The sequence below is a fragment of the Saimiri boliviensis genome, chromosome 4 (genome assembly GCF_048565385.1).
Source record: "Saimiri boliviensis isolate mSaiBol1 chromosome 4, mSaiBol1.pri, whole genome shotgun sequence".
Taxonomy (NCBI): domain Eukaryota; kingdom Metazoa; phylum Chordata; class Mammalia; order Primates; family Cebidae; genus Saimiri; species Saimiri boliviensis.
In genome coordinates, this window is record NC_133452.1 from 81,771,213 (window position 1) to 81,785,622 (window position 14,410).

Sequence of the window (14,410 nt, forward strand, 5' to 3'; positions counted from 1 at the left end):
TTTGTGGCCAGATGAACTACAAAGCTCCTTGTCTCTGTCTTCATCACGGCTCCTGGGTCTGTATCAACTCTGCCTTGGGTGTTTGCTCATATTTTCCCATTGAATGTCAAGCTAGCCTTCTCTGCCTGCCTCCCTCCCATTCCCACTATATTTAGAACTTCAAACCTACTATATTAAGTCTAACCTTAAATAAAGATGATGCGATAGAAGTGCCTATAAACTTTTCCTACCCTTGCAGAAATGGAGAGGACAGGGGAGATATTTATCACAATTATCATAAAAAATTATTAGGAGTTGAAGACCAATGATACTTGCAGGAGGGTGGTATTGTTGGTGGCAATATGGGGGCTGTGCTTGCAGGTGCTTGGACCTCCAGCTTTATGGCAGGAGGGAGGAGTGACATTCTTATGGTGATTTCTAGCCAGAGTAGATGATTCTCAGATGAACAAAAAACATTCTCCAGAGCATTTAAATCAAGAACTGTTGTGGGGTGTGAGGTCAGTGTCAGGAGAGGGGTAAACAGAAAGGAAGAAAGAATTTTTACAAAGTTTTGCTTTGGTCTACACCTACCCTTTACAGTGTTCAAGAAATTTATGTAAAGAACTTGAGTTAATTTTAAAATGACATTTCACTGTTGCTCTATATTTTCTCATTATACTGCAGAGACGGAACCATGTGGTTCTTGGCTTGGTAAAAGCCAGTATCTTCTTTAAACATCAGACAATCATTCATTACCAAACTACACTCCTCTATCTAAAATCGTAGCTCAAGATCTCTCTGCTTTGCAATTTGTCAACAATCCTCCCACCCCTGACTCACTCTGGCCTTTAAGCAATTATCGAAGACACTTCATCTACTCTAGGTTCATGTTGTGGTATACTTCTCATAGAGTAATTCATTCATTAATACAACAATCTTAGATATTGCTGTATACACTACTTAGAAATTCTAAACTTCTAATAAATAAAAAAAAATTGTAGATTTTTTGCCTCTCTGCACACTTAATGTTTATTTTTTGAGGCTTGTTTCAAAGTATTGTCTACATCGAAATACCTCTTTGTGTAATAAAGAAAGAAAGTATTCACTTGATTTTACAGGTAAGAAACTGGGACTCAGTGATGTGACATTAGTTACCCAAGGTCTTATGGCTGATAAGCGGTGACAATATTCTGTTTTTGAGTCTAGTGTGTGGCTTTCCTCAGCTGTATTATGAGAGGTTAGATCAGGCTTTGTGGGGCTGTATCTTCCCTCATTTGATACTGAGAGGATATAAAAGAAACAAAAGAAAAGAAAAAACTCTGAGCACATTACATTTCTGTGAGTAAATGGTGTTTGGACATTGTTTTAGAATTTCTGGAAACAGAACCAGATTGCTGCCTTTTCATTACTTTCATCTGAGATTATGCTGAGAACAAATCAAGGGGAACTTCTCAGTATTTCACAAAGTATCTCAGTGTGCATGTGTAGGGGGCAGAATTATTGTATATGATAGAGGGGGTATAAATATATAAAAATTGTGGGGAATTTTAATATTTTAGGTTTCTAAAGAGATAGATATCAAGTTATTGGATTTGAGGAAATGTTGATGCTAAGAAATTGATGCTGACACTTCATTTATGAAAATTAGGATTATAGTGGGAATTTGGAAAGGAAATTTACAGTTTTAACAAAATTCATAGACCAGTAGTACGGTGGTACAGAAACGTGGCCCTCCAGAAGGGCTATTGCAGTTTTGATGATATGTTGATGATCTATTGGACTTAATTGAACATCTCTGTGCTTAGCCTCAGAATCACAGTGCAGTGATGAACTGGGCTAGTTAACGGTAAGTATACTGGTTAGATCAGTAATAAATATGCATTTCACATGACAAAATGAGGACCTAACTTCACTTGTTACTGAATGAGTTAGTTGTTATGCCTGCATTGATGATTTAATTTCAGCAAACAAAGTTTGCTTTTTAGATAATGTGAGGGCTTCTAAGGGTAATGGCACAAAATTGCTGTCCTCTTGCACTTCACTATTTAGTGAAGGAACAGGACTCATATGAAATTCATTAGAACAAAAGGCCCTGGCTGTTGTGTGGAAATAGCTGTATAGGCAGAATGAATTAGCATCCTCTATATACAGTCTCATCCTTTGTCTGCATATTCAACTATGTTGACAACAATTTCTGTGATGTTCAATTGAAACATAACAGGATGATAATGGAAGTCCATACAGCTCTAGAGAGTGCACAGTGGGAAGGATGATGAGCTATTTCTGGGTATAAATGGAAAACTAATGAGGAAAATGATAGACTTTGGAGAGAAGTGAGTTATCATAGTGTAAAAGAAGGTTACTAGTAGGAGGAAATTTTGTGTACAGGGAATGGCAAGTGCCTTCTAGTTTATACTCATCTTAATGGGTGCTTAAAGATTAATCAACATCATTTTACAGTTAGAGTTTCCTCGGGGAACATAGTTCAGGAACATAGTCTCAGCTTTCTACCATGACAAAAGCAAAATCATTTCACTCTCATTCCTTTGTGGAAACAGTCACAAAGATAAGAAGAGTTGAAATAACGTTCAAGGTAACACCTAGATAAGACACAACTTTAGGACAACTGCTGCCTTTTTTCATTTTCGTTGCTTTATCAGTGCTGAAGGTTTTGGTAAATATGAGGTATGAGGTGTGACATTAAGTCAGAGAACTGACTTTTATGAATGCTGAGTATGCTCATTTCAGAGTCAAACCTTTATTTGAAACTGCACTCTTTCTTCTTATTGCAATAGTTTACATGCTGTAATCTTTTCTTGAAATAATCATTAAGTGGCATAGCAAATCACTATCACTTGTTCTTATTTTTTTCTGAAAAGATATACTCCTTTTATAAAATAAAAGCTAAGAGCTGCTAAAATATTTGTAATCTAAGAATGTGGTTTGGTTAGATTTTTAAAGGTATTAACAATTTTTAAAAAATTTTGTGGATACAGAGTAGGTGTATATATTTATATAATGCATGAGATATTTTGATACAGGCACGCAATGTAAAATAAGCACATTATGGAGAATGGGGTATCCAGCACCTCAAGCATTAGGCATAGAGTTACAATAATCCAATTACACTCTAAATTCCAAGTTGTATATTTAAGTTACTGACTACAGTCACGTTGAAGTTTTTGAAGCAGAGGGTTGGTTCTGAGTTTGGAAAGGTAAGCCATAACAAAGAAAAAGATGCATAAAAGATAAATAACCCTCAGTTATTTAAAAAGTCTTCAGCCTTACCTCCATTTTTTAAGAGAGAGAGATGGCAAAGGACTGAATTTATTTATTTATTTCTTTTATTTATTTATTTTTTTTACTTTTTTTATTGCATTTTAGGTTTTGGGGTACATGTGATGAACATGCAAGATTGTTGCATAGGTACACACTTGGCAGTGTGGTTTGCTGCCTTCCGTCCCCTCACCTGTATCTGTCATTTCTCCCCATGCTATCTCTTCCCACCTCCCCACCTCCCGCCCCTCCCCCATTTCCCCCCAACTGACCCCAGTGTGTAGTGCTCCCCTCCCTGTGTCCATGTGTTCTCATTGTTCAACACCCACCTATGAGTGAGAATATACGATGTTTTATTTTCTGCTCTTGTGTCAGTTTGCTGAGAATGATGGTTACACTGTTGGTGGGAATGTAAATTAATTCAACCATTGTGGAAGACAGTGTGGCGATTCCTCAAGGACCTAAAAATAGAAATCCCATTTGACCCAGCAATCCCATTACTGGGTATATATCCAAAGGATTATAAATCATTCTACTACAAGGACACGTGCACACGAATGTTCATTGCAGCACTGTTTACAATAGCAAAGACCTGGAACCAACCCAAATGCCCAACGATGATAGACTGGATAGGGAAAATATGGTACATATACACCATGGAATATTACGCAGCCATCAAAAACGATGAGTTCACGTCCTTTGTAGGGACATGGATGAACCAGGACTGAATTTATTATTCAGTCTTTCTTATAATCTCTAAGATTATTAGTTATAGACAGCAAGCATTTATTGAGTGCTTACTCTGTGCCCCCCTAAACAAGTCTCTGAGGTAGAGTAGATGCTATTCTTATACTCATTTTACAGTTGAGGAAATTGAGACCCACAGATGTTAAGCAACATGCCAAGGTCATTTAGCTCGTATGTGAGAGAATTGATATTTGAACCCATATTGTCCAGCTGTCTGAACTGCTGTTCTACAGCTGTCTTCTCTTTAAACCTGCAACTTTTCATTAAGGGGTTCTCCCTGGAGAAATTTCCAGTCAAAGTCAACTTTTTTTTTCCTGTGAGATATACGTGTGTATATTGTGTGTCTCTGTGGGTTTATTTGTATGTACTTTGTATGTGTAGACCATCTATGCCAGCTTTCCCAAGCAACCGCTGTATCAGTCAAGATTAGATAGGCCATGGCAGTAGTAACAACCCCCAAATCGCAACGGCTTAACACAGCACAAGTTTATACAAAACCCCTTTGTCCATTCTGCTTGTCAGTGTGGGTAGTCAGAGGGATGTGGAGATGGGAGACTGGGGGAAGGGGCTCTTCTCCACGTAGTTTTACAGGGGCTCAGGGTAATAGAGTCTTGGCCATGTTGTAGCTGGCCATCAGAACGTGTAGATTCCTCAGTCTATGTGTTATGAGAGGAGAGCCAAGAATCACATGCTGGTTTTTAAGTGCCTCATTCTACAGTGAAAAAGCACTTTTGCCTGAAGCATCTCATCCTGAGCTAATCCTGTGGCTCCGCCTAACTGCAATGGGGTGGGAAATGCAGAGAGGCAAAAAGGACCTGACAAGTAGCAAGTATCTCTGCCATAGCCACTCCCACTATGAACTTCCTTAAAAGTTTTAAACACGAAACGATTGGATCATAGGAATTTCAAACATTAAGCCAGGAGAAAATGTGTATTAGATATTCAGAATTTCTGGGTGATTTCAACTTGTGCAACCACTTTACTTCATCTGCCCCCCTGCTGTGGCGTTCCTTTTTCTTGAGTGTGGAGGGGGTGGTATGCAAGTCTGTTGGTTATACTTGCTTCTAGATTTCCTCTCCTACCACGTTTGGGAAGCCACTGGATATGTACAATCTTGGAATGACTGAAATTCCCTCTCAGCTTTGCCTCTATCCAGCAGTCCTTCTCTTCCCACTGAGATTTGGTGTTGCCTTGCAGAAGCCTGTTAGAGCAAAGTTTTTGCCTTTGTGTCCAATATACAACATATACAACAAAGCTCTCTTCAAAACTGGCAGATGGAAGAAGGAATATGAATTTTTTTCATTGCATTTCTTTCTTCATTAAGTATGATGACATGATGGGGTTCAAGAGATGCTACCCCACAATGTAACGGAGGCTTTTAGCAGTTTAGCCTCAAGTTATGTTTAACTTTTTCCCTCTTTTTCCTCCTTTCTCTGCAGCCTCAAGATGTAGCTCTGAGATAGACTACAAATGTGTTTTACAGCCTTGGAATGTTTTCTTTTCTCCACTCCCTTCTCTTTCCCACTTTATGCTCCCATGCCTTATGTACATTTATTTATGTAGATGTTTATTATGCACACACCATACTCACTTCTCTAAATATATTTTTCCTTAGAAGCATCACAGATTGGATCCTGATACAGACCAGATACTTCTGGAATTCTCTCTCCAACGAAAGATCACTTTATGGTCAGAATCTCCACTCCCAGCTAGAGATTGAAGGTAAGATGAACTGAGATTAATTTGTAACCTGGTTGGGCCCAGGGTGGTGCCCGCCCCTTCACCAGATGGGGGACAATCATTCAAGATGAACCATTGGAGCCAATCATGCCACCTGGCACCTCCTTGCCTACCCCCCACCTCTGCCTCTTCTGCATTCCAAACTCTCTCTTTAAAATCTCTGGCATTACTTCCACAAGTTAAAGAGCAAAATTTTTTTCTGCCCACTCTTCCTCTTGCTAGCAAAATAAAGTTTTGCTTTCTTTTGGTCACATCTTCTTATTATTTTGGCTTCTTTCTACAAGCAGTTAGCGCCAGACTGTTTTTGCCAGTTACAAAAATATAGCACCTTGGCATATGAAATATTTTAAGCTGAAAGAATTTACTGAAGAAGGAAGAGCTTTCTGACCCTCCCCTTCCATTTTCCTCTAAAGCAGGTCATAAGAACTTCATGTGAAAAATATCCACCCTATACCTGGAGGAAAAGAGCATCTTTATCTTAAAAGATGAAGGGACACAGTGTGGAATCTGAACAAACAGACCTTGGTAAGTTTCCCCGTTTACTACACTTACCTCATACTCTCTGCCCTATCATATTTCTCTACGACTGTACACACTTCATCAAATGTACTATAAAAAAACATGTGGCTGGGCTCAGTGGCTTATGCCTGTAATCCCAACATGTTAGGAGGCCGAGGCAGGAGGATCACTTGGTCAGGAGTTCAAGACCTACCTGGCCAAGTTGGTGAAATCCCATCTCTACTAAAAATACAAAAATTAGCTGGGTGTGGTAGCAGGTGCCTGTAATCCCAACTTCTTGGGAGGCTGAGGCAGAGAATTGCTTGAACCCGGGAGGTGGAGTTTGCAGTGAGCCGAGATTGTGCCATTGCACTCTAGCCTGGGTGACAGAGCAAGACTCTGTCTCAAAAACAAAAAACAAAAAACAAAAAACATGTGGGTATAACAGTTTCTTTGGGTCTTCATTTCCTTATGAAGACTCCTGTGTCACAAACAGTGACCTTTGGTTCTTAGCCTGGTTCTTGGTGACCTCTGCAGCATCAGAATGATAGAACAGGCTTTTACATAGGCCTAAGTGTAGGACTTATTGGTACTTTGAAACAAACTTGTGTGGGAAGGTTGAATTTCAGAGACTGAGGGAGACCTTGTGCATGAGGCAGCCTTTAAACTTCAGGGAGTAAGAAGAAAATCCTCTTTCCCAAGATACTTTCCTGCCCCTCCTTGCATTGTCAGTAGTAGACATAATAGCTTAGTCATGGCAACAGAAATTCCACTAATTAGGCATTCACTTATGTTAACAAGCACCCTTTTTAAGATGCAATTAGGATTTAGGATGGTAATTACTAATTCACAATTCATGCAAATTTTCTTAATCAAATTGCTTTTCTTCTTAACACCTAGCTGAGATTTGTCTCTGTGAAGGAAATGGAAGGAGAATTTGGAATTTGATAGTGTCGGAGTTAAGGGTGGGTGGAGGGCAGAGAAATGAGAAGAAAAGGTAATTAAAAATACGTCATTTTTTTCCCCCAATTATTAAAGTCCTTAGTGCAGTTTAGTGGAGTGCTAAAGAGCACAGGTCTGGAACCAGACTATTCTTGCTAGCAGCATGGCTCTGAGCATGTTGCTTCACCCCCATATACCTCAGTAATAGGAGGATAATACAAACACATCAGTGGGTTTGATTTTTAAGATTAAATGAGTTAATACATGTAAAGATTTTAGTACACAACCTTCAGTAAATACTAGCTCTTTTGAATAATTTAGAAAATACAAAACAAGAATTTCTCAGATTCATAGCATGTCTTCAGATCACTGTACCTTTAAAGGACCACTAGTTCACATTTTGCCCTATTTCTATTCAGTATGTTTACATATCATATGCAAGTACACATATAAATTGAGATCATATTGTCATTACATTTTAGAGTTTTGATTTTTTTTTCAGGTAATATTAGCTATGAGTGTTACAGAACTGAACCAGGCAGTAAGACCAGATGTCCCTACCGAGGATTGCAGTGGTAGAAAGGAAAGTGTTTATTTGCAGGGCTCCAAGCAAAGAGGTTCAGGCAGCTTGGTGCTTAAATCCTGACCCCACTCCTCTCCATGGCTTGCAGGTAAGGGTTTTTAGAGGCAGGGGTAAATTTCAGGAAAGCGGAAATTATAGGCTAAATCATAAATCAATACAATTACACATTAGCTTTGACCTAAAAGTGTGGGATATCTTGAAGTGAGGGCTTACAGGTCATAGATATATTCAAAGATTTTCTGATTTGCAATTGATTAAGGAAGAGAAGCTTCGCTTGAAAATTTGGGATCAGCAGGAAGGAATGTTAGCTCTGGTTCATGAATGTGACTTTCTTTATGCTCCACAGGAAGAAATTGAGAACAGAATTAAGTTCCCAATTCCCCCTTATTTGAGGTCTACTGTGGGGGATGAGTTGTTAGGTGAGGGTTTGGGTTCCTGAAAAATAACTCAGAGACGTATGTTAAGATGTCATCATTAATTTCTGTAGGGGAACCAAGCACCTTGTGATTCTAGCTCCCTTGGCTATTGTTTTAGGCTACTATTACCTTCATGCTTATCAAGTTGCTTAACTTCTCAAGGCTATAGAGGTACCCCGAATTTCTCTTGAAAAAGGTCAATATTTTTCTTTACTTCCATGCTTGTGGGACCTGCAGGCCACTAAGAGGTGGGTCCCTGCTCTGTCTCACAAGCATTTTGGAAAAAGCTTCATGAAGGAGTCAGGCTAGTAAAGGTGAGTACATCTCCGTGGTCAGATCTCAAAGGAGTTTGCAGTTTAGGACTGCAGTATAAACAAATACATAAGGCAGGAAGCCCAGGAAGGAACAGAGACACTCAGGTGGAGACAGGAGGGCACAGGAGGTGGGGAAGCCAAAGGAGAACTTAGGTGTGATTATGGAGGAACAAGAGCACTTACTCTTTAGATACTAATAGTGGGTTGGGTTGAAAGTGGGTTTATGAAGACCAGTTAGGAGTCAATTTTAATAATTGAAGGCAGCAGAGGTGAAGGACTGAAATAGGAACTGCACGATTTTTATAGTAGTAAATAAGAAGCTGTGTATATGAGAGTCAGTGTAGAGAAATAATTAAATTCTTGTCCTTTTCTGAGAAAGAGAGATGGGGAGAAGATGGGTAGGGGAGAGGAAATACTACCATAGAAGGAACGGTAGGAGGTGAGGTCATTGATAAGGGTAGTGAAGGCAAGCATGAAACAGATGTTAATAGAATGAAAAATATTCTGAATAACCATTTAGAGAAAATGGGCTTAAGTTAGGAATTAAAAAAAATATGCAGGAGCTTTAAGGCTTACCTAATTCAATGAGAGAAGCACATATGCCACTTCAAACCAGATTTAAAATTGGATTGATGTGCTATACAAATTCTTTAGTTATATAAACCTAATAGTTGTTGAAGACATCTTTTATTGCAGCAGAAATAAAAAATGTAAATCTTTATATAACTTATGTGTTAAGTTCTCCTTTAAATTCTTGCTCAGATGAAGGGTATAGAAAGAACTGTGGCTTCTTGGTCTAACTCAGGAAGTGATCATAAAGACTTCTTCCATTTGTATAGGAGGGCTTTATTGTTTAGAAAATATGTTAACTCATGTTACCTTACATACCAAAAGGACTGGAAGGAAGGAAAATCTTGAGTGTAAATCACACTGGAAAAATATTTTTTGAAGGGGAAGAGTTTTTCATGCTAATAACTGCCATTTCCAGGAAGCATAGAAAAGAGATTAATCCTCAAGGGCAGCTCAGAGTTCTTCTAAGTCCTTGTTAAGGAAGCCTGTTCCAGGTTAGGCACATGTTCTTGGGATTTGATATTTTGCCAGTGGAAATAATATTTTTTTTCTTTTTGGTTTTATGTTGACTTCCCAGAATGCTTGGAGCTTTTTGAAATCTCAGTTAGGGCTTTTACGTAATATACCAATAATCATTTCTTACGCAGCTTTGAGATCTTTTCCAGGAATGGTGATATGTTTTTTGCATAGAAAGCCAAATTTTGCGTAACCATTTTGAAGCATCTTGTTGACATTTAGACTGTTAGTCCTTACTATCAAAATCACTAGCCATAGAATTATGAAGGATTGGTTTTGGCCTTGATGTGCTTATCAAAAACTGAGCAAACAGCATTGTAGAGGGCTTTGTAGGGCCTAATATACTAGTTTGTAATTTTCCTCTTTCACATTTATAACTTAGGAATGTGGCTTGTTGGATTTTCCATATTTAGAAGATTTGTTTATAACTATTATTTTGTGTTTTATATCCTTTATAGTTTTATATATTCTATTTTTCTCTTAGTGAATCCCTATGAAGTATGCAGGGAAGGGCAACACTACTTTTTTCAACAGAAAAAATAACCCTGTAGTGAAGGTGATTTGCTCAGGGTCTCACAGCTAGTACCAGGAAAGCCAGGATTTGAACTCTCGTCCTCACGTTTAAACTGACATTTTGATGCCTGTGCAAGTCATGGGACTTGATTCTAGAATAAAAATGGAAATGAATTATACTTACATTAACTAGAATAGGATACAATTTCCATTTTTAATGTTTAAAATGGTTGAATACTGGCAGTATCATGTAGTTCTACCTAATATAGATAGCCAAATAGGGTGGGGAAATAGTGTAGATTTTAGAGTCTGACTAGCCTAAAGCTAGAATCCCAGCTGTACCTCATGTCAGAATTCAATTACTTCTATGTTGTTTAACTTTTCTAGGCCTTTGTTTAACCTTCCTAAGCCTTTGTTTCCTCAAGAATGGTACCTCCTATAAAAGTCCTTATGAAGAGCACACAGTGCCATGTCTGCAAAAAACCTAACATGCCATGTCTGCAAAAAACCTATCTCAGTATATGATGTGTAGTAAGTTATAAATAGAGCACAGTAAATATCATTGCCAATAAAGGATTGACAAATACCAAATTGGAAAAAAAGGAGCGTTTTAATTGCTTATTGTATGTTTAATATTGTATTTTTTGATAAGAAACAATTTGTCATTCTTTTTAAGTACTGAGTACTACTTTCGTAGCATTGAGTGCTATTTTTAATTTGTAGGTTATTTGGATATGTGTGGGAAAAGAAGGACATTATTGATTATTTCTATTTTCTGTCTCTTACACATATTTTCTTTTTCTCTATAATAAATAGAAAGTGTTTTTTTTTTTTTTTTTTCTTTTTTTTTTATTGCATTTTAGGTTTTGGGGTACATGTAATGAACATGCAAGATTGTTGCATAGGTACACACATGGCAGTGTGCTTTGCTGCCTTCCGTCCCCTCACCTGTATCTGTCATTTCTCCCCATGCTATCTCTTCCCACCTCCCCATCCCCCCGCCCCTCCCCCATTTCCCCCCAACAGACCCCAGTGTGTAGTGCTCCCCTCCCTGTGTCCATGTGTTCTCATTGTTCAACACCCGCCTATGAGCGAGAATATACGGTGTTTGATTTTCTGCTCTTGTGTCAGTTTGCTGAGAATGATGGTTTCCAGGTTCATCCATGTCCCTATAAAGGACGTGAACTCATCGTTTTTGATGGCTGCATAATATTCCATGGTGTATATGTACCACATTTTCCCTATCCAGTCTATCATCGTTGGGCATTTGGGTTGGTTCCAGGTCTTTGCTATTGTAAACAGTGCTGCAATGAACATTCGTGTGCACGTGTCCTTGTAGTAGAATGATTTATAATCCTTTGGATATATACCCAGTAATGGGATTGCTGGGTCAAATGGGATTTCTATTTTTAGGTCCTTGAGGAATCGCCACACTGTCTTCCACAATGGTTGAATTAATTTACATTCCCACCAACAGTGTAAAAGTGTTCCTATTTCTCCACATCCTCTCCAGCATCTGTTGTTTCCCGATTTTTTAATGATCGCCATTCTAACTGGTATGAGATGGTATCTCAGTGTGGTTTTGATTTGCATTTCTCTGATGACCATTGATGATGAGCATTTTTTCATATGTTTGTTGGCCTCCTGTATGTCTTCTTTTGTAAAGTATCTGTTCATATCCTTTGCCCATTTTTGAATGGGCTTGTTTGTTTTTTTCTTGTAGATCTGCTTTAGTTCTTTGTAAATTCTGGATATCAGCCCCTTGTCAGATGGGTAGACTGCAAAAATTTTTTCCCATTCTGTTGGTTGCCGATTCACTCTACTGACTGTTTCTTTTGCCGTGCAGAAGCTGTGGAGTTTGATTAGGTCCCATTTGTCTATTTTGGCTTTTGTTGCCATTGCTTTTGGCGTTTTGGTCATGAAGTCCTTGCCTACACCTATGTCCTGAATGGTTTTGCCTAGATTTTCTTCTAAGGTTTTTATGGTATTAGGTCTGATGTTTAAGTCTTTAATCCATCTGGAGTTAATTTTGGTGTAAGGTGTCAGGAAGGGGTCCTGTTTCTGCTTTCTGCACATGGCTAGCCAGTTTTCCCAACACCATTTATTAAACAGGGAGTCCTTTCCCCATTGCTTGTTTTTGTCAGGTTTGTCGAAGATCAGATGGTTGTGGGTATGTTGTATTTCCTCTGAGGCCTCTGTTCTGTTCCATTGGTCTATATCTCTGTTTTGGTACCAGTACCATGCTGTTTTGATTACTGTAGCCTTGTAGTATAGTTTGAAGTCCGGTAGTGTGATGCCTCCCGCTTTGTTCTTTTTGCTTAGAATTGACTTGGCTATGCGGGCTCTCTTTTGGTTCCATATGAAGTTTAAGGTGTTTTTTTCCAGTTCTGTGAAGAAGGTCATTGGTAGCTTGATGGGAATAGCGTTGAATCTGTAAATTACTTTGGGCAGTATGGCCATTTTCACGATGTTGATTCTTCCTAACCATGAACATGGAATGTTTCTCCATCTGTTTGTATCCTCTCTTATTTCGTTGAGCAATGGCTTGTAGTTCTCCTTGAAGAGGTCCTTTACGTTCCTTGTTAGTTGTATTCCTAGGTACTTTATTCTCTTTGTAGCAATTGTGAATGGCAGTTCGTTCTTGATTTGGCTCTCTTGAAGTCTATTACTGGTGTATAGGAATGCTTGTGATTTTTGCACGTTGATTTTGTATCCTGAGACTTTGCTGAAGTTGTTTATCAGTTTCAGGAGATTTTGGGCTGAGATGATGGGGTCTTCCAGATATACAATCATGTCATCTGCAAATAGAGACAATTTGATTTCCTTCTTTCCAATTTGGATACCCTTTATTTCTTTTTCTTGCCTGATTGCTCTGGCTAGAACTTCCAGTACTATATTGAATAGGAGTGGTGAGAGAGGGCATCCTTGTCTAGTGCCAGATTTCAAAGGGAATGCTTCCAGTTTTTGCCCATTCAGTATGATATTGGCTGTTGGTTTGTCGTAAATAGCTTTTATTGTTTTGAGATACGTTCCGTCAATACCTAGTTTATTGAGGGTTTTTAGCATAAAGGGTTGTTGAATTCTGTCAAAAGCCTTCTCTGCATCAATCGAGATAATCATGTGGTTTTTGTCTTTGGTTCTGTTTATGTGGTGAATTACGTTTATGGACTTGCGTATGTTGAACCAGCCTTGCATCCCCGGGATGAATCCTACTTGATCATGGTGGATGAGCTTTTTGATATGCTGTTGCAATCGGTTTGCCGGTATTTTATTGAAGATTTTTGCATCTATGTTCATCATGGATATTGGCCTGAAATTTTCTTTTCTTGTTGAGTCTCTGCCGGGTTTTGGTATCAGGATGATGTTTGTCTCATAAAATGATTTGGGAAGGATTCCCTCTTTTTGGATTGTCTGGAATAGTTTCAGAAGGAATGGTATCAGCTCCTCCTTGTATGTCTGGTAGAATTCAGCTGTGAACCCATCTGGACCTGGGCTTTTTTTGGGTGGTAGGCTCTTTATTGCTGCCTCGACTTCAGACCATGTTATTGGTCTATTCAGGGTTTCGGCTTCTTCCAGGTTTAGGCTTGGGAGGTTGCAGGTGTCCAGGAATTTATCCATTTCTTCCAGGTTTACTAGTTTATGTGCATAGAGTTGTTTGTAATAATCTCTGATGATGGTTTGGATTTCTGTGGAATCTGTGGTGATATCCCCTTTATCGTTTTTTATTGCATCAATTTGGTTATTCTCTCTTTTCTTTTTTATTAATCTGGTTAGTGGTCTGTCTATTTTGTTGATCTTTTCAAAAAACCAGCTCCTGGATTTATTGATTTTTTGAAGAGTTTTTTGTGTCTCTATTTCCTTCAGTTCTGCTCTGATCTTAGTTATTTCCTGTCTTCTGCTAGGTTTTGAGTTTTTTTGATCTTGCTCCTCTAGCTCTTTCAATTTTGATGATAGGGTGTCAATTTTAGATCTCTCCTTTCTTCTCATGTGGGCATTCATTGCTATATATTTTCCTCTAGAGACTGCTTTAAATGTGTCCCAGAGATTCTGGTATGTTGTGTCTTCGTTCTCATTGGTTTCGAAGAACATCTTTATTTCTGCCTTCATTTCATTGTTTATCCAGTCAACATTCAAGAGCAAGTTGTTCAGTTTCCATGAAGCTGTGCGGTTCTGAGTTAGTTTCTGCATTCTGAGTTCTAACTCGATTGCACTGTGGTCTGAGAGACTGTTTGTTATGATTTCTGTTCTTTTGCATTTGCTGAGGAGTGATTTATTGCCAATTATGTGGTCAATTTTAGAGTAGGTGTGATGTGGTG

The 14,410-nt window shown here is 38.5% G+C and overlaps 1 long non-coding RNA gene across 1 annotated transcript in view; it reads left to right on the forward strand.

Annotated features, from left to right (window-relative positions):
* The first annotated feature begins 5,656 nt into the window (after nt 1-5,656).
* LOC141584145 (uncharacterized) overlaps nt 5,657-14,410 on the forward strand; it is a 269,907-nt gene continuing 261,153 nt past the window's right edge. Inside the window, exons 1-2 of the long non-coding RNA XR_012517088.1 lie at nt 5,657-5,724; nt 6,156-6,267. This is a non-coding gene — a long non-coding RNA (uncharacterized LOC141584145). The remainder of the gene's footprint in view (nt 5,725-6,155; nt 6,268-14,410) is intronic.